This window comes from Aricia agestis, chromosome 10 (genome assembly GCF_905147365.1).
Source record: "Aricia agestis chromosome 10, ilAriAges1.1, whole genome shotgun sequence".
Classification (NCBI taxonomy): domain Eukaryota; kingdom Metazoa; phylum Arthropoda; class Insecta; order Lepidoptera; family Lycaenidae; genus Aricia; species Aricia agestis.
This window is the reverse complement of record NC_056415.1, coordinates 9588908-9611303: the sequence shown is the minus strand read 5'-3', so window position 1 is coordinate 9611303 and position 22396 is coordinate 9588908. Positions and strand designations below refer to the sequence as shown.

The following is a 22396-nucleotide window of genomic DNA, read 5'->3' as shown; positions in this document are numbered from 1 at the left end:
GCCCTTTGTATACGCTTAGCGGCATTAAGCGCCTTTTAGCGTCGTATACTATTTACTTTTCCAGGTAAAATGCGCTGGACAACGTTTTCGAACTGATCCTACATCGCGCTTGTTACGGACGCTGAGAACCACACTGTTAGTTTTAAGTCTTTATTTGTAGTGTTCAAAGTACTTAGTTCAGAATGTTTGAATTAATTTAAAAGTCTTTAAAGTAATTTAGAAATCGTAAACAAACTTAAAAATTGTTTGAATATTCTTAAGAATATTCTCTACGTAGCATTAAAATTCTTATGAGATTTTCAGTTGTTTTTTTTTTTATATTTCCTTTAAAAGATACCATTAGCGTACAAAAAATATACACCATCCGTAACAATACTAGGTTAAAATGTTAACATAAAAATAATAGATTAAATTATATGTCACTTACCTTAATGCAACTGTCTCTTAAGTTGTTAACCTGTCTGTCAGTGTGTGTTTCCGATAGTGTTAATTAATTCTTGTCATCGGTATGTAGGTGTTATTACGGGGTGCCGAACTGACATGTGTTTGAAGACTTCCCCGCGTCTTATGAGATTAGTTATTATAATGTAGGTGTCAGCATATACTCTATCTACTCTATGGTACATATCGACAATGGTTTGGTTACAGATGTAACGAGAATTTGCATACCGTTTGTCTTTCCGCTATATATTACTATTTATGTAATTAATCTAAGACCCTATTGCGCCAGTCATAGTTAAATTAAACCTTGGTTAAATATTGTGTTAGCTCTATTTTTCGTATATTAATACTTATGTTCAAGTAAACTCCAGCATGATTATCCATACCATTAGTAGTAACTATTAAGGAAAAATATTTACTACTGTGTCCATTTTAAAAAACGTGAACGTTTTTAAATTATTATGTTAACAATTTTGACGCAGTAGCAGTTATAAAAACTTCAGATTTAGGCCAAAGCGACCTCAAAAATGTTGTCCATAAAAAAGGAAAGACATGTTTTCTAATACATGCCATACACATTAACAAATGGTGTAGATATACTTTCTAGCAAAGAACTGCATAATATTTACTTTATAATACAGTAAAACTACGGTATCACATTATTAGTACCAATTTGTGTATTGTACAATCGAAGCTATACAAACAGAGGCTAAACATCGTACTGGGATTAATGTAGTGCCAATTTCCGCAAGGCATATTTGCACTACTATTCATACAAACTATCTGCCATCTTGACATTACCTACTATAAACATTGATGACACCTGTATTGTCACTTGTCGGCAAAGTTAGTAGAATTTTTGTGCTGATGTTTCGTTTTTGGCCTGCTGCGTGCTTGGTCGTCGAGGTAACATTTTACATGAAATGTTTTTGGTGGGATTTCAGTCCTTTTCGTAAGTTGCAACTTGCTAGTTGCTAGCCAGTCTAAAGTAGTGTTTTTTTTTTTTAATCAAGAAGTTTTTAGTTAATGTCTATCCCGATTCCCGTGTAAACTTACTAATGAGTTAAAATGTATAATACTTTTTAAACGTTCATTTCAGATAAAAAAAAAGAAAGAAATGTCAAATGTGACGTACGGTGTTGTGTTCTAAAATGTTGATTTACTTACTACTTGTCGCTTCTACGGTTTAAGCGCCTACTCTACTTTTTTAATGCAAGTTCATTGATCTGTAGTAACTTTATTTGGATCTAGTTTTAAATAACACACACTTTACTTTTGAGCGATAACCTTGACTGGTACAGGTTTCTAACTTGGTACCTAAAACATATATTTTATTTGATAATAGCAAAGCTCTACAACGTAATATTCCAAAAGTTTTCCTTAAGCGTTCACGTGTCCAATTTTCGTACATCGAATCTGACTTAGGTTAACGCGCTGACTTATTCACATAGAAATCAAATCGTCTACACGCGAGTCGGACAGCCTGACTACCGTAACAGGCTACGAGAATTGGGGCCCAAAGGTAAAAAAATCAAAGTTCAAACCAATTTAGGTACCAACTTACTCAAGAAAGGTACCTCATAATTTACCGATCGCAATTATGGCTGCTATTTCCTGGTTCTATTACGTTTAGCTGTAGCAGCTACATAGCTATAACAATAATATGATCCTTATGTCGTCGTAACAAAGGTCGTACTAAAGGTAGAATGTATCAGAACGGTGTGTATGTGCGAAATACCCGCGTGGGCCCCGGTCGCTGACCTGCGCGTGCGCCGCCAAGCCGTCTACGAACTTACGTAATGTGACCTTAACATTGGGCGGGTCGACCTTATATGGATACGCTGACGTTAGACGTGTCACTAAAGAAAACTTCATACCAATAAGATATTTATCTAGAATATCTACTACAGATTTTAGCCGCGGCTTCACTCGCGTGGAATTCTGATAACGACATAATTTCAGGAAAAAAAAAACATTACTTAAGTACTTATGTGAAAAAATTAAAATTATGAAAATAACTTATGTCATTCAGGAACCACCTTTCTATCGGTATTAAATTTCTTGCAATCGGGCCAGTAGTTTCAGATATTACCTGCTACAAACAAAAAAAAACTTTACCTCTTTATTATATTAGAGAAATGCCTCAAAAGTGAGTCAAAAATATGATTTCAAATCTACAAAAGATTCTCGTGTAGAAAATGAAGATATCGTCAAAAATCAAAATAAACATCTGTATTATTTCTAAACTTTCATAGAGTACAAAGTTAAAGCGACCTTAAATAAATAAATAAAAATAAAAAAAAAGTTTAATAGCAATTGGAAAAAAACAATTTATACTGATAAGTGATATGTAACACCACGATGGTAATAATAATTATTATAAGCACTTTATTAAAGCTTACCAAAGGCATATTTTAAAACGGCCGACTTTTACTGATAAACAAAAATCCTTGCTTTCGTCTAATTCATAAAATGCTGTCCAATTGGCAAAGGAACATAATAAATAATATAGTACATTGAGTCCCTGGAGAGACAAAGGGGGAATTCTTTATTATTTTGAGCTTGCAATTTTTTACGTATGAAAAATACCGTCCTATCCGAGGCAAGAGTTTCCGAGATTAAACGGGGGTTAGGGCATAGTTCAAGCTCGCCTCAAGCGGGCGATGGGCGCAAATTTGTTTATTACCAGACTCATTTTTTTCGCAATAATTTGCGAACATCGGCACGAATATTTATAAAAATTGTTAAGTCATTAAATTTATGAAATGATATTATGACCATTTATAGATATTTAGCACAAGGCTTTTCCGATAGCTTTGCCTATGTGAATGTACTTCTCTGATAGAAGTTAATTCATAGGCAGATGGGGGACCTACGCAATTTGGTCGCGTTGTATGAAACCAGGCGACGGATCACAGTTAAGATTGAATTGACATGATCCGACCAAATGACGTCAACTGAATGAATCAATTTCCTCGCTGGTACGATAATATAAGGAAGGTATAATTTTAAGAGTAAAGAGAGTAAAAATAATCAAAATGTAAATTCAGTGCCTAAACTATTCACAACTAAATTCGTTTATTAGCTTTTACGTGAAAGTTTAAAAAATAATACCCATCCATATTACGTAGAAAACTAAAATTGTATGGTGTAATACAATTAGTAATAATTATTTCATAATAATATTAATAATCGCATCGTAAAGTTAGATTTCACTATGTTAACAAAGTCTTCTACAGTTCATTGTGTACTAAGAAACATTTAATCGTTAGCGGTTAGTTAATAAAGAACTTAAAAGAAAATGTGGACTGGGAGTAAAAACTTACATTCAGTTTTTCTCAAGAAATCAATTAAATTTGTGTGTTTCTGAGTGGGCCGCCAAACTCTACGCCGAGGTCGATAGCCAAACACCTTCGATAAAAAATTGCATCAACATCCTACCACAACAAAGAAATGAAAACATCCTGCGTGCATTAAATCGTCCGTGCGCAAGAATAAACCGAATAAATTGTTTTTAATTAGGCATAAATAGTTGAGAAAAAACCTTCACTCCGTTACGATGGGTGACCATGGCATTTACGCTTTACTAACCTCCGCGTATGGTGCAGTTAAAATGCACTTTTTATACTGATTTTTAATTAGTATGATATGATTAAAAATCATTAGGGTTAGACACACCTGACTTTAGTCGTTGAAGGAGCTCTATAAAAAGTCTTCGATATAGAGGCACTTTGCAAAACTATGTTATTACGAAACCAATAGCCTATAATTACTACTATTAGGACACTACGTATACGCAACATCCTCTCAACATTATATGACGATATGACGTCATAATTTCCAAACAATTACAATCTCTCGCTAATGTTAAAAAGACTTATTTGTTTACCCCAACTTTAATTTTACCCCAAAATTAGTGGATAATAAGTTTGTTTTTGAGGCGTTAATCGTTAACAAACAGCATTTATTTTCGGAAAGCTATCAAATTATTATTTTTAAACAAAAAATTAAAACCGACTTAACCCAAAATAACTATATTTTCCCATTTGAATTTCAAGGGGTCCCCTCGATTCCTCATGGTTCCCATCATCAGACCATCACTTTTGTAAATATGGTACCAACTCGGAACGATACCCTGTACAGTAAAAGAATTTTTTTTAAAAATCGGTTCACAAACGGCGGAGTAATCGTTGAACATACATAAAAAAAACCACAGCCGAACATATAACCTCCTCCTTTTTGGAAGTCGGTTGATGATACGACAATCCAAGAAGACTATTCTACTTGCGATCACTATAGACACTCACACATTGGTACAAGTAGGGCTAATAAGCAATTACATGTAGTATAATTCTTCAATTCCATAAACACCCTATTAATAAGCAACAAAGAAGATACATTGTGTATTCCGCTTTACGATGATAATGCAGTAGGTCGCAACGGGACCGTTCCGCCGTACGAGCGCAACTTGTGGATGCAGGAGTGACGTCACACGTGCCTCGAGTATTGAATTAATAACAACCAATTAACGAACGTGTACACAGCCTTATAGCTACAGTTCATAGTCAACTAGTTATGACTAAGAAAGGTAGAGTAAGAGTAGAGATAGAGAGAAAGGTAGCCATAGTTTTTAGGTAATCAATCAATCAATCAATCTTCAATCTATATCTATATAATATATAAAACTCAAAGGTGACTGACTGATTGACATAGTGATCTATCAACGCACAGCCCAAACCACTGGACGGATCGGGCTGAAATTTGGCATGCAGGTAGATGTTATAACGTAGGCATCCACTAAGAAAGAATTTTGATAAATTCCAACCCCAAGGGGTTCAAATAGGGGATGAAAGTTGTATATAATAATACTTCTTAACGCGAGTGAAGCCGCGGGCAAAAGCTCGTACATAATAAGATAAAATATTTCAAGGGATGTAAAGAGCAAGTTACTTTTGTGACGTATCGGACAAGGGCTAAACGTAAGTATATGGGTGTAACAAATCTAAGTGATAATACTTTAAGGTGTATTTGGGTCTCCTATAAAGAGTTCACTGTGAAAGTAGCAGGTCTGAAAGAGTTTTTCTTCTTTTCACTTTTGCATGGAAAAATTAATGACGCGCGGACGTTTGCCCATACAAATCACAAGAAAATTTTGCTCTTTCTGCACTGCTACTTTTACAGTGAACTCAGTCACTTAGTTTTGTTGCACCTTGTATAATACACAATGTTAATCTTTTTATTACTAAACGGCATAGTGTTTAGCACCGAAAAGCCGAAATATTGTCTTTGCTAAGCCGAGTAGTGCTTAAATGAATAAATCGCGTGCAAAATTTAAAATGTGTTCTATAATTTATGGCCAGGTAAAGGTTAGCATTTTTAATCGCGTGAAAATGCAAGCCGAAAACACAACACCGTTTTTTTTTACACTAGAGGACAAATAAGCAAACATAATATTATAACCTGATGAATAGCGACGATGCTCGCAACATCGGAGTAATTGGCTATGTTACAAAGGCCTGCCTTTTAAGATCAAATGCGCTTCCTTCTGAAACGTATCTACTTTTTTTATGTAATAAGGGGGCACGAGCAAGCGGGTCACCTGATGGAAAGCAACTTTCGTCGCCCATGGACACTCGCAGCATCAGAAGAGCTGCAGGTGCGTTGCCGGCCTTTTAAGAGGGAATAGGGTAATTACCCTATTGAGGAGGGTAGGGAAGGGAATAGGGGAGGGTAGGGAAGGAAATAGGAAAGGGGAGGAAAAGGAAAATGGTAGGGGATTGGGCCTCCGGTAAACTCACTCACTCGGCGAAACACAGTCCCTACCCTCCCCTATTCCCTTTCCTACCCTTCCCGGGTAGGGAAGGGAATAGGGGAGGGTAGGGAAGGGAAAAGGGGGATTGGGCCTCCGGTTTACCCGTTACCTACTTTCTAAGTTGTGGTCGTGTCATCATGGTTTGGAACAAAGCAGGCGACAGTTCATTCCAAAAATCTACTACACGTGGTATTACAATACATACATAGGATACCAAGGTACACAAAATAGGTTACAAAATAATCATATTAGATATATTGCGTTGTCGTATCTCAGATAAGACTTTATACAAGTCGAAATAGAAGAGAGAATTCTTAGAAACAGGTGCGCGTATTTTCTAGAATATCAATACGTAACCATAACCTTCGTTTGCTGTATCTCTTTCAGTGAATAAACATTTAGAAAGTGGAGCATATCACATAAAACCAACAAAGATGTGAGGAGAATGATCAAGTTGAAAAGGTCAGTGGGGAACAGATAAAGAATCGGCGACGTTGAATAGCGCCAGGAAATTCTATCGTATCTCGCGACATGTATCAAAAATTATCTAACAGGATATAGTTGAAAGACGTCGACATAATAGGGGTGCTGTACTCGCGAAAGGTCAATAAGGCAATCACCTAATCAGAATAAAGCCTATCGATCACAGCCTTTTTTGTGAATTAAAAGAAGAAAACAATATTTTAATATGCAACCGTTGGCAAACACTTGCATATAAAATTGAAGTTAAGGAGTAGGTGTACCTACTGTATATTTTATTGCAATCTTTTTTAAGTTTAATGAAAAGAAAGTTAAAGACGCGTGGTTTGTTGCTTGCAATTCGAATGTTTAATAGTTCGTCTTCAATTTTCGTCATCTTCTTTCATTCAACTTGTTTTGGCGCATTCAATAATTGAATGCGTCAACGAACGCAACGCCAACATTGTCATTTTTGTTTTTTGGATACGGTCAGAAGCATGCGTCGCGGGCATGCCTCACGTTCGCTGTTGACTGCGCTATAACGCATACCCTTGACGAACAGAAAAAGGCACACTGTGGACAAAGCTAATGTGCAATATAAAATGTCACATGAATGATGCGAGTCTCAATTTTCTGCCTAAGGCCCAATTTTACCAACGTCTTTTAATTTTAATGGCTTGCGAGCTTTCTCTTTCATTACTATTAAAAACGAAAGAGGTAACGTTATATTAAATCGAGCATTAAATTTAATAAACGTTGGTGAATTTGAGCCTGAATCTATTTATTTTTAAATGAACTGAAGTAAACTAAAATATATTAAAATAAAGATAGTATTAATAATCGTCAATGATTAACAATTATTATGAAAAAAATAATTAATAAGAACATTGTTGGATATAGTAAAAAACTTTGTAGATAAAGTTCTACGAGTGAAAAGTTATTTTTTACCATATTATAATATTATGCTGCTCGAATTGATCCTACAGTAAAATCACAATATCATTGTACTATCCCTTAAAATTGAAAGGTTCTCAGAAATGGTATAAATGATGAAAGTTAATCAAAGAATCGTTGAATTAATTTTCATTTGTTATTGAATTCTTACTTTCTAATATTCGTAATTCAAATCAAAATCAGATCTCAGCAATTCCCAAAATAATAAAGATTAATCTAAGCTCTTAGCGAGTTAAGGAGATTTAAATAAGAGTAATAAAATTTTAACCCTTCTCATTTATTATCTGACATTGATAAACAAAATATATTTTACAATGAAATGAATACCGTATTTAGTTTATATAAGGTGTTACAAAACTAAATGATAATACTTTAGGGTGTGTATGAGTCCCCTGTATTTCCCCTTTCAACACTGCTACTTTCACAGTGAGCTCACTCACTGTGAAAGTTGCAGCGTTGAAAGAGTAACTTTTTTTTAAACTTTTGTATTTGAAAATTCCTGACGCTGGGGCGCTCTCTCATACTAATCACAAAAATTGTTCTTTCAGCCCTAATACTTTCACAGTGAACTCTATGATTATAAGAAACGCATACACACCCTAAAGTATTATCACTTAGTTTTTTTTAAACCTTTTAGTGAAGATTGTAATAAATTATAATATACTTTCATGTCTTTTAGGGTTCCGTACCAAAGGGTAAAAACGGGACCCTATTACTGAGACTTCGATGTCTGTCCGTCTGTCTGTTTGTCGCCAGGCTGTAACTCCATAATCGCTATAGCTAGACTTCTCAAATTTTCACAGATTTCGTAATTCTGTTGCCGCTATAACAAGATATACTAAAATTCCCATACAACAAACATTACTTTTTTTGCTCGTAATCAATAATGGCAACAGCTACCACTGAAATTTACACAAAGGCCTTAGTTATATAAATTATATGTCTACTTTAATAATTAATATTTAAATAAAATAAAAAAAAAATAAGTGGGGCTCTCATGCAAAAAAAAACAATTTTGGCCTATTTTGTCCTTTATAACGGTACGGAACCCTTCGTGCGCGAGTCGCGGACTCGCACTTGGCCGATTATTTTTTTTAAATATTCAGAACTGATATCGTTGAAAAACCTCATTTTAACCCTTTTATGCAACAGTTAAAATTTAACCTGTCAATAGTCTCCGCACTCCATACCTGCGGTGGACACTTTAATATCAATTACTACAAAGGAACATTCGCAGGAGCTTCTACATTGTCCTTATGGCGATAGCTCTTTGACGTCAAAACCAGATAAAATTAAAATTAGAATTTGTTGTAATCTGAGCGATTAATTATTATGTACGGCAATATCTGTCTTTGAACCAACGTACGTAATGAAGAACACGGTCAAACAGAATAACTGATTACTTTCATATAAATTAAAATATGTGAATTTTATTCGCAGTCTGAGTTTTAACTACGCAGCGAATGTTATTTTTGAATAAAACCATTTTCCTACATCCGACATTACAAAACCTGTTTCTATTTTGGTTCTCAGAAAAACAATTACATGAAGAAGCTTCCTAAATTAGAATTCCTAAAATAAACGTTGGGCACATTTTTTAAATTGCGTAAGTCATGAATCATATTTATAGAGATATATTTTTTTATTAGCCTATAGTGTCCCACGGCTGGGTAAAGGCCTCCCCCAGGATCTTCCACTGTTCTCGCTCCTGCGCCACCGATAGCCAGCCTGGCTGGTATGCCTCCAGCTCGTCACGCCACCTTTTTCTAGGCCGGCCTCGGCGGCGGCGTCCATCTTCGGGTGCCCACTCGGTTGAGACCCTTGCCCAGCGGTTAACGTGACCCGCCCACTCCCACTTCAGCTTGGCCGCCTTGACACCTACGTCCTGATGCCCGTTTGGGAGCGCAGTATGGTGTTTCTTATCGAGAAGCTTTACTCCTAACATACTGCGCTCCATTGCTCTTTGGCATACCCCGAGTTGAGACCTTTGTGAATCGGTCAATGACCATGTTTGCGCACCGTAGCTTAGGTTAGGACGGGCAGAATGCACATGTCGACGAGTCTTCGCTGATATTATATTAAAATCAGAGATATTATATAACAGAGATATGATATAATATAGAGTTATTATATTAAAATAAATTATTTATTATGTTTTCAATGTTACATTTTTAGTACGAGAGCCCTAGAACAATTTTTTTTGATTACTATCAAGCTAATTTTTTGTGAGTAGCTTCATCATTTTGATGAGCATTAAAAAGAAAAGAAGACGAACAACAGTTTTATCTTGTAGTATCTTATCTTTATCTGCGAAAAATTTTGAAAGTGGTAGCTAACAGAAATAGAAAGGATTTCATACTTTGACTTGATGGTCCTAAAATATGGACTGTTTTATTTGTGGGATAATAATACTCTTAAATTAAATAACTATTAACCTATAAATATACAAAAAATCACCTTGTGTTCCGTTTTAGGGTTCAGTAGTCAACCAAGTTTTGTTGATTACAGAACCCTATAACGGAACCCTAACGAGCTGATTTTTTGTATATAAAATATGGACTATATTTTAGGACCATCAATTCATAGTATGAAATCCTTTCTATCTCTGTTTGCTACCACTTTCGAGATTTTTCGCAAATAAAAATGTTTTTTGTCTTATCAAAATGAAGCTACTCACAAAAAATCTGCTTGATAGTAATAATAAATGTTCTAGGGCTCCCGTACTATTTCATAGGAATTAGGAATGTTTAAAAAAAATATATTTGTTTACTAAACCAGGTAGAATTTTATTATTAGTGTAAAAAAAACTTTTAGGTAACTTATTTTTCCAGTAACGTACCTTCATCGTTGAGACCCACAAAGCGTGGTACTTTGAAAATAATAAATAATTTGAAATGACAAAAACATTTCTATGACATAAACACAAAAACTGAATAAAATTGTTCCGTATTATTTCGACTAAGCGGAGCATAAATTAAACAAAGACTGTACAAATAGGCCAAACAAGTTTTGATATAATTCGCCAGTTTCTAATTAGCATATTGTGAGTTCAAAGGAAATGTGAATTAAATATGAGTATTCGGGACCACGAGCGATCGCGCCGGCCGCGGTCTTGGCTCCGGAGGTTTACTTAGGTTCATCCGATCCCTGTTTACGACATTCTTCTCGATGAGTAAATTTGCGTTGCGTGTTCCAAATTTCTTTGTTGAATTTGGCTCATTGTTGTAAGATTTTTGGTAAATATCATCAAAAATTCAAGTTTGTGAGCTGTTGTTCTTGAGTAGGATCTGGGGGCGGTCGGATTGGGTTGAGATTGTACAGTCGCGGTTACAATTTCTGGTTTATAATAATATATTTACGTTTACTTGAATTATGAGGTATTTATGGTTGAGATTTTTGTATCCATAGCTGCTTCTTACTCTCGGGTACCTACTATCAATTAAGTAGAAATATTTAAGTAAAAAAATACACGTCATTTTATATACAAAACGGACGTACCTATCTGTTTATAACAAGTAAGAATATAAAGAAAATTGTGATACGCCGACCGTGTTTTCGGGCCGATGTTAAACTTTTACACCCGAACGCTATCAGTCAAGTAACTCCTAAGTAATTTCCCATTTACTAGTGTAAGATGCTGTACATTGTGTGAGTAACGTTGATAGATCGTGCTCTTAAATTTGAAAGGACCCACAACTGTTTATTTGGCGTCAGCAAAACAAGGAATATTATTATTATCCTGTTATAATATTCACTTTGGTCCCTCACTCACCGAGAGCTCTTAATGCCAAGTCGGTCTGACCTCATGCCAGCTCCATTAAGCCGTTTATACATTATGTATGAATTTGTTATGCCGTTTGATGTAAAGAAGCTTTAACTCAGGTAGTGCTAGGGTCTTAGAACAATTTTAAAATGTCACAAACTCGGCCCCACTTATAATTTATATCAAAGGATTAATTATGGATTACTCGGCCAAAATTGTAGCCCCGTGAATATTGTACCACTCCGGAGCAAAGCGGCGAGGGACTACAATGGCGAGTTATTTAAGAAATTATAAATATCCGGAATTTTTATACGAGATTGGACAGCCGAGCGATGGTTGCCTGAATTCGGAGTGATCTATATTTGTATTATTTTTTTACCTGACAGCCACACCCAAAAGGCTCTATATTTTTTTTATAAAATAAGGGGGCAAACGAGCAAACAGATCACCTGATGGTAAGCAACTACCGTCGCCCATGGACACTCGCAACATCGGAAAAGCAGGTGCGTTGCCGGCCTTTTAAGAGGGAATACGCTCTCTTCTTCAAGGTTTGCAGGTCGTATAGGTCCGGAAATACTGCTGGTGACAGTTCGTTCCAGAGTTTTACGGTGCGCGGCAGAAAGTTACGCAACAAACGCACGGTGGAAGCCTGCCACTTATCAAGGTGATGAGGATGGTATGTTTTTCGCGTGGGACGATGGCGAAAGGTTGCAGGTGGTATGATTCCGAACAATTCCTCAGAGCACTCCCCGTGATACAACCGATAGAGGATGCAGAGTGAACCTACATCTCGGCGTAATTCCAAGGGGTCCAAGCTGTTTGAAACACTATTATACGTATATTACGAGGAGAACGTAGTCCTACGTTTTCCAGGCGACTGTACCAATTACAGGGTCGTAGAAGCTAACATACTCTTTACACATAATTGCAGGTACCGGGTTGCTCAAAATTACTCAAGACTTTAAACCTATGTACCATTATTCAATTTGGAGCGAGGCATAGAATGGGAGATGCACAATTTGTAAGCGATACTAACTCGAGAGCACCAATTACCCCCCATTCCCCACAATAGTGTGCAGCCACCATTATGGTTTCTAAAATGCACACACAATTTTAATATAATGTTATTGTACGAATCATGTATGCATCAGATAATTATAATTAATTATACTTAAGCGATGCAAATTTTAATGAGCTATGTGTTGTATGGATTTTGTCTTTTCGGGGGTGCATAAATCATGATATGAGGCTGTATTTAAAATCATGGACGCGTCTACTCTTGTTATTAATTCATTTTGACTCGAAATTTTACGCTTTTCAAATAAAAGTGATTCAATACTTTAGTATTGAATCGGTTTAGATTATAGAAGACTCCTTTGGAAACTTGATCAGCTAACATCAAAGTAATAAAAAGTCAACCAGAAGCATCTAACAGGCCTGATAGACGCACGAACTTAAAGCACGCGGGTTTTAAGTTCGCGAACTTACTCGGCTCGCGTCGATGACACACGAGAATCGCTAACACTGGATTACCATGCGGTCCGCGGCTCGCGGCACTTTGCTGCCACACAGGCGATAAAGATCGTCGAGCCATAAGTCCGCGTACTTACTCTCACGTCTGTTGCCCCTTTTAGAAGTACAAAAGTATAAAATTCATCTCCGAAAGGTCCTGTAAGAAAAACTTTACACGGATGTTGGCATTAAGTGATTTGTTGTGATGTTTTCATATGCACGACCCTTTCGTCAGATAGTTATCGGCCTAGTGTGAGGGTGTAATTACTTGAAGATCATCCCGACCTCAGAACCCGACAGATTATGTCGATAATAACTGACCGACGACGGCGTCTCCCGCTCATTAATGCCTTCATAATTCATTACTACCGAAACTTATATAGGCTTTTAGACTATATTAAATCTTCTATGGTAAGTCAGTTTACGTGTTAAGGTATACCAAGGGCCTGATGAGGCTATCCACCAATTAACTTGACAGATCAAGAATGGAGAATCTGTCAAAAAAGTTGTGAATAGCCTATTAGGCACTTTATCAGAAAGTGGTGAAACAGGCTCTTAGAGTTAGAGGGTTTTCATTACTTTTATTTACTACTTATTATTATCCTTCATGCAAAACAAAAGCTTTAAATAATTAGTAGGTACTAGGTCAAGTGTTAGTCTAAAATAATAATGAAATATTACAAGTTACAACTATTAAGAAATGTCCTTCCGAAGATGGAGGATACTGCAAGGGCATAGGCTCAGAAAAAATGGTTGGAAATTTGACCTCAGCCGATTTAGTACTCACATCATCTAGCTCACGATTATATGATGTTTTAAGGAGTGAGCACACACATCGCAAAAATCCGCCTCCATACAATTTGTATGGAAGCGATGCGCGTATCGCACACTGTGCCGGGGCGCATCGGCGCGGATTTTTGCTCGGCGGATTTCCGTCAATGCGACACGGCCCGACAAGATCCGCTGCGCCCCGGCAAGACCCGCTACACCCCGGCAACAGTGTGCTATAGCAAGCGGCGCGCGGATGTGATGCAATGCGGCCCGGCAAGCCTCGGCTTAAAATCCGTCAATGCATTGCGCGCCGACCCGGCAATAGTGTGCTATAGCGCATTTTGCGCTGCGCTGAGCCCCGATCTGCCCCGGCACGCACCGACAAACTGTGCGCGTACCTTTAATCGTAATTAGCTCGTTCGAGAAGCTTGGCGTTTGCATTTTGGTCAAACTTCTGGACCCCGGTCAGGCAAGATATCGATTTTGAATCGAATTTATCCGGGAGTACATCACAGTAGAAGCATCGAATAAGACTGGTAATTCGGTTTCGGAACTCCGGCACCTTAACAGGACAAAAGCTAATAAAAAATACGTAACATACGTACCTAATGTAGCAATTTGCGAAATAAAGGAAGCATAAAATTGCAACATTTTGAAGTACGATATGTCCGCCTAACGACTACAAGTCTCACTCCAGTTAAAATGCTCTGAGCATTCTAAACGGCGGAATAATCGTGATGTATTATCCTCAGGAGCACATGCAAGATAACGGAAGACGTTCCTCTAACGACTTTATACTTTTATGCTGTTGTATTAACATAATTTGATTTGTTATGTCTGGCTGGTGCAAAGTTATGAGTAGTTTTTGATAGTTGTTCAAACCTTAAATATATTTTTAAAGGCTCCAATCATTGTCTTTCAAAACCTCTCACCACAGAAATAAACCAAGATAGTACGGCGACGCGCGTGCGTTGCTATGGAATCGCTCGTGTCAATTTTTGTTTTGCTTTTAGTTAAAACAAATAACTTACCCGTGGCAAGAAATACCTCCTTTTGACCGATTTACTTTCGTACCTCTGTTTTTACAATTAGACACTGCACAATAAGGCATTTTTGCACAACCGCAAGTCGAGACGTGCGCGCTGACTGAATGAACGTTCAACGAATCTTGCACGACAGAGCAAGATTGAAACACGCCTACTCCACCCGCTTAGCCGTTCTATCTTGATTTATTTCTGTGCCTCTCACTATTTGGACCTTACACAATCTTTGAAATTTAAATAACAACCCTATGATGAAAATTGTAAGACTATTTAATAAGAGGAACGAAAATGCTTCTCCAATAAGACTAACTCTATTCAAAACCCATAACTCTAAACAAACAACAACATGTACATAACGTATGCTAGATAGTAGATGCACAAAAAATAAGTGCCCTTTATATAAATTGCAAAGCTACGTACGAAGACAAAGACGTCACTTGTTGCGCCGGTCTTGGTATGCCACGCACGGCGCTAACTCCCTAATACACCGAGTGTTACAATGTCATGTTTTAAAATAAATTCCCAGTGGAAAATAAAGATTTTCCCAGCTGAAATAAACTTTTTAAACAACAATTTCGGTACGTTTCTTACTTTGTTGGAAATATTTGAGCGCGGGTGCTGTTTTACGTCGGAATCTTCAACGGGACGTCACTAAAGGTGGATGTAATCTAATTTACATTCGGATCGAGAGGAGACAAGTTTTTAGTGCTAATCTTGTATTAGTGTTAAGGTTCAAACTATGAGACGAGTCACAATATGTCGTACAATTTTTGACGTGTTATAAAACGGGTAACATAACAAAGTTCACTGTAAAAGTAGAAGCACCGAAAGAGTTACTTTTGACTTCTATGTTGAAAGTGACTCTTTCAGCGCTGCTAATACAGTAAGCTGTATTTAAGGGGCACATGAACACCATAATGCAGGGGTTCCCAAAGTGTGCGCCGCGGCGCCCTGGTGCGCCGTGGAAAGGCAAGAGGGGCGCCGTGAGTCGATCTTCTATCATTATCTAAAACCACAAATATTATAAAATAAAATTATAATATTAATAATGTAAAGGAGGTAGATAGATTAAATACTAGTTCATTATTATTTACCTGCTTTAAACCTAACTATAAAATTATTAAAGATGTTTATAAATATTAAATACGTATATTTTTGTAATAGGTAGGTAGAGTAGGGCGCCGTGACAAAATATTGTGACGTGTAACTGTGCCGCAGGCTAAAAAAGATTGGGAGCCCCTGCCCTAATGCTTATCAGTTATCACTTTGTTTTCTTTTACCCTGTAAAAATATCTTAGTCTCACAGACGATGATGATGATTTAATTTCTATCCAGCTTAGAACACGGGTTATATACAAGCGTAACAACAGGCGTTTACGTATTATTACTACGTAGATAAGAGCTCTCCGTGCCCTGTGGTTTGCCGTAATAGTGCAGCTCGAGTTACCTCTATACACCTGATACAATGGTAAACGTTTGGGATAGGTCTTAAGGTAACGTCCATCAACTGATACCGAATATCTTCTATATAATATATTGGGTATTTATCTACTAGGTGATATTTGACGGAGATTTTTTGTATAATGGATGCATAATTTAAAAAAAAAGTTAGCGGTTTGCCTAAAGTGTGTGATTGGAGAATTGTGAATTTTGGCATAGATGGGACGTGAAAAAGTATACTTTTTGTAAATATTGATATTATTAATGTTGTAAAATACTAATAGCACAATAAAAATAATATTTTTTTTAGTTAGTTTGCATCGCAGCATCTCTGTCAAGCCCTTCCTTATTTCTTTATTAACCAAACCAAAAAAAAATATGTTTTGAGTAAACAGTATGCGTTCGTAAGAATGACATAACAATTGCTTGTTTTACTGAAAAATGCACCCAATAAATATTCAGGCTGGTAATGTATGTATGTGATGGGTATTAAAAAACATTATTAAAATTTTCTTCTCTTTTAGACTACGATCTCAGAAGCTTTACTATTATTATAAGTATTTCTGGAATCAAACTTACGGACTCGGAAGGTAGGTATACTTAGAACTAATATTGATGTGGTAAGAGCAGGTGGCATGTAGTGGCTCCGAAGGTTTATTTTAATGAACATTACAGGGAGAATTTAAGCTACTTACAAGTTTTGTTTCTAATAACTTGGGGACAGCCAGACCGGCCGTGTATGTATTTCAAGTTGGGACTTTAGTTACCAAAGTTCGTTAAGTGGTGATATTAATTTGATGAAAAGACCTATTGATCGTCTATATTAGTTTGCGACTTGCTCTATTTGTATTAGGATATTGTATATTGACCATTCCATTATTGCGATCTTAATAAGGCAAAGTTTTTGCTCTATCTAAATATTATATATAACTCAAAGACTGACTGATTGACATAGTGATCTACCAACGCACAGCCCAAACGACTGGACGGATGGGGCTGAAATTAAGCATGTAGGTAAATGTTATAATGTAGGCATCTGTTAAGAAAGGATTTTGATCAATTCTACCCCCAAGGGGTAAAATAAGGGATGAAAGTTTGTATGAAAGTTTATAAATTTTCCGAAACCTTGGGCAAAAGCTAGTTTGAAATAATATTTAATAAGTAATTCCAATTTAACATATATATCATTAACGTAATATTTATAGAGCACTTTTTTTTCCCTAACTCTTTTTCTGTAAAAACATCGCCATAAAATTCACCCATTCATTTTACGTTTCCACCGTTCTTCATAAAACCAAAAATATTACCGAAATATAAATGTACAATTAAACGGGACAGTAGAATTTAAAATACGAACCGAATTAGAATTTCCTTGGAATAGGCATCGTTACTTTAAAACCGGTTAAACCCCTTCGAAAAAATCTATAATCTGCGCGGAGTCGGGCTTCGGTTTTGGCGAAAAGGGAAGAAGGATTAAAGAGGTCACGGGGCTGACATAGTAGGATTAGGAAAGGCACTGCGTCAGCCAATAAATGACTTACAGATACCTGCTACTGGAAGAGCTATCGATAAAATTTTACGTTCATTTATTTGAGTATGCTGTGCGAATACAGAGTTGTTAGAGTTAGATTTTTAGTATATATGTTGGTTGTTACTGCCTTACTTGGATTGAAAAAATATTTTCTATAAATAACTTGCTTTTAATACAAGGGAAGTGGTGCCTATTTATCCTAAATGTAAAATCGTAAATGTAGTCATGAATGTTGATGAAATCACTATAACTAAAAGTTCCATGCAGATATAACATTTTCAAAATTATGGTACTGTTATAAGCCTTTAATGGAAGTGCACTGAACCAAGGTTGTTAGCGGCTTAGTGCCTGTATATCTACATATTACATATATCCTGAAACCTTTGCCAATTATAATAGGGATTGTATTAATTATTCTTTAGAACATTTTAAGCTGAAAATTACAACTGCACACAGATCAATACAACATATTATTTAATTTGATAAGGTAATTTTACTTTGAAAATAGAATTTTTACTTTATTTAGGATGTAGATATAACAAAAAATAAGATACTAGCTACTGTAATCAAATATTTTGTACATAATACTGCAATTTCAAAATAACGTAATATACATTACATGAAAAAAATATTTTACTAACTATTCTTATAGAAAAAAAAACATTTACAGTTTCACTTCTAGATGCTAACAAAATCATTGACATGAAAATAAGCTTAGCCGACCGCGAACACGTCAATAAATTTGACACTTGTCAAGGCGCAACAGCTTACATTGTCGTCTTTTGGATGAGCTCCTCCAAATTATAAATTAATGTCATTCAATATATATTCAAATAAAAATGTCAATCTAAATACTGCAGTTCCATATTATTCAATTAAGAAAATCTGGCTAAATACCGCAAACTTCTTCAACAACAATACAGTTTTTCCAATGAACCTAATTAATAGGTCTAACTATTTTTTTTTAAATGTAATAAGGGGGCAAACGAGCAAACGGGTCACCTGATGGAAAGCAACTACCGTCGCCCATGGACACTCGTAACATCAGAAGAGCTGCAGGTGCGTTGCCGGCCTTTTAAGAGGGATTACGCTCTCTTCTTGAAGGTTTTCAGGTCGTATAGGTCCGGAAATACTGCTGGTGACAGTTCGTTCCAGATTTTTACATTGCGCGGCAGAAAGTTACGCGAGAAACTCACGGTGGAAGACTGCCACTCATCAAGGTGATGACTGATGAGGATGGTATATTTTTCGCGTGGGACGATAGCGAAAAGTTGCAGGTGGTATGATTCCGAACAATTCCTCAGAGCACTCCCCGTGATACATCATACAACCGATAGAGGATGCAGAGTGAAGCTGCATCTCGGCGTAATTCCAAGGAGTCCAAGCTATTTGAAACACTATGGCGATGAACAATTCCAGCGGCCCTTCGTTGGATACGATCCAGAGGGAGCAGTTGGTCTTAGGCGCCCCTGCCCAGAGATGAGAACAATATTCCATAAGAAGCCGAACCTGCGCCTTCTAGATTTGTAGGCGTTGGTACGGACTGAAATACTGTCTCGCTCTGTTCAGAACACCAAGCTTATTCGAGGCTAACTTGGCCTTTAATCTTACCTATCAAGATCTTATTGAGCTCTTTCGGGGTCCTGGATATTGTATTTCGGTACAAAGTATTATGACAAATATGATTTTTTTATACAGTCGAAATATATTTTAGGTACTCCAACATTTACGATGACTTCAATCGTCCTCCCGGCTTGAATTCAACTATTTTATGATAAAGGGTTCATCGTTGAATATTGGAAATATCTCCACTACAGATAATGAAACTAATTCTCCAATAAAGGGCGTCTACACGTTGAATATTTCAAAGGAGGATTTTAAATTTAACATTCGTAAATGAAATTCCCGACTCTAATTCGGCTTTGTGTTCTATTTTGTAGCGACCAATTAGTTTCAAAATGGCGCGGAGTCGGCGCGCGTATGATGATTTCGCTATCAGTTTTACTTTGCATCATTAATTAATACCCGCAACGTTCGTTAATATTTGATCATTAAAGCCTCGATGTTCTAAAACTTACCTGCTGGAAGTTACATAAACAAAGCGAAGTTTACGGGTTTGAACTTTGAACCGTTCAACCGTACCTATGTCAGGATTACAACTTGTACAATATTCATTTAAAATTAAAATTGCTTAATAAGGACGAAGTTCATGTAAAGTCGGGAGTTGGGTTAATTTCATAGATTATTTATTAAGCAAAAACGCACATATTAGATGGAAGGAGCAAAGAATAATTAATTTGTTCGAAGGAAGTTGCAAAATCGTTGATCCCTTACCACGTGGATTAAGGATGTAAAACACGTTATTATTTGATATGAATAATAAACAACATTAATTTTAGCCCGTTAATTTTAAATTACATCGATAATATTTTAATTGGGTAATTAAATATTATTTTCTTATAAAATTTTGTATGAGTCCATACGCCATACTTGGACATAGAAAATGTCAAACAGAAATTACCACTAAGTGTTATTATATTTTGTTTTCCTAACTCTAGTAAACATTTTGTCACTTTCATAATAATTTTGAGCTTCAAAATGGACGTTCGATAGTCGATATAGTTTATTTTGACTGGATACACTTATTGAAAGGAACTTTATAACTTCAGCTGATCCATTACTTAGAGACTGTCCGTTCCGCTACTACATTTCCCACCTGCCAACTCGAATATTATTCTTTCAATAGCGGTTTATTATGAATACACATCGCAAACTTCATTCTCACTTTATTTGCTGTAGTCGGGTATACTTCAATAACGTTAAGTGCGTTTTCAGCAACAGGAGAATGTTGATGTCGCATTAAAAAAGGCTCTTTAAAATCATGTTTTTGGTTCTGTAGCATGCTGCAGTATTATCTAGTTTTTTTTTGTTAATTTATTTAAGGTTTCTTAAAACATAAGCGCAATCAGCGACCACAATAATTACACTTTTTAAAAGTAAAATCTGGTAAAATAAGCGAAAAAATATTGTATTCTATACGTCATATAAAACAAAGTCGCTTTTTTTCCCTCATCTCCCTTTGTTCCCTTTAATCTTTAAAACTACGCAACGGACTTTGATGATTCTTTCAGTGTTAGATAGCCCATTTATCGAGGAAGGCTATAGGCTATATTTTATCACGCTAAGACTAATAGGAGCGAAGAAATAGAGGAAAATGTGGAAAAAACGGGGAAAATTATTTGAAAGGGCTAACTTGAACGCGCTAATCTCAGGAACTACTAATCCGATTTGAAAAATTATTTCAGTGTTAGATAGCCCATTTATTGAGGAAGGCTATAGGCTATATTTTATCACGCTAAGACTAATAGGAGAATGTGGAAAAAAGGGGGAAATTATTTGAAAGAGCTTATCTCTTTTTTTTATGAAATAAGGGGGCAAACGAGCAAACGGGTCACCTGATGGAAAGCAACTTCCGTCGCCCATGGACACTCGCAGCATCAGAAGAGCTGCAGTTGCGTTGCCAGCCTTTTAAGAGGGAATAGGGTAATAGGGGAGGGTAGGGATGGGAAGGGAATAGCCCCCTATAGGGTAGGGAAGGGAATAGGGTAGGGGATTGGGCCTCCGGTAAACTCACTCACTCGGCGAAACACAGCGCTAGCGCTGTTTCACGCCGGTTTTCTGTGAGAACATCGTATTTCTCCGGTCGAGCCGGCCCATTTGTGCCAAAGCATGGCTCTCCCACGTATAAACTCGCGGAATAGTGGAGCAATTTTTATGTTATTTGGCACAGATAAGAAGGCTATCGATTTTAATCATATTTTCAGTGGCTATATATTTTATACCGTGCGACGCCGGGGCGGATCGCTAACTGTATATAATATATAAGTTATTAGTAACCGCATATGGTAACACAACAGCGGCTTAAGTACCAGTACAAATAAAGTAAACTAGGGTACACTAAATAAAATAGTTGAACTAATGTTTTACTTTTATTAATCCCAGTTGGTAAGTATAATTTACTTTACAATGAAATATTCATCGAGCCAGGCCGTTTCAGACGAGAGCATAAAATATTTTCCCCTTAACTCCCGCCTCAGCGAGATGCAACATTTAACAGATAGAAAATGCTTGTTTGGGAAAAGTTGAAAGGTAAATCCTTCACCTGTAACGCTCGGGAAAATTCATAAAAATGGCCAAGTCTGTTCTCAATTTTCTTCTGATTTACGTGCGTGTGAAATTAATTCCGTCTTATGTGTGTGTTTTGTTGAGGGTTCCGTTTACTCGGTTACAGTCTTGTCTACCAAACAGGCAATATTTAATGAATTGTAAAGTAACAAGTCTACCAAACATTTTTAAATATTTGATAAAAACATTTTTAAAGGGTTTTAGCTCTACAAACAAGCAAGCTTTGGCACACCGATAAAAAGAAGATGAGGCGCAACTTGGCGCGACATAAAAGCAATAAATAAAGAAAAATTAAATAGCATCATGACGCTACTTAACTTGTATTGAAAATATTATTAAATTTTAATTTAATGCCCAATATACGTAGAGGACGTAGAGCTATGAAAAGATCTCAAGATCATAATACTTTTTAAAGTTTTCAAATGGATGTCTAAGGATATTGTAACTTTATTTATAAAAAAGTTTAATTTCGTATTTTTTATAGT

At 36.3% G+C, this 22396-nt stretch overlaps 1 protein-coding gene across 5 annotated transcripts in view; it reads right to left on the bottom strand.

The window, feature by feature from the left end:
• LOC121731317 (polypyrimidine tract-binding protein 1) overlaps positions 1-22396 on the bottom strand; it is a 468460-nt gene that overhangs the window by 191204 nt on the left and 254860 nt on the right. The window lies entirely within an intron of this gene.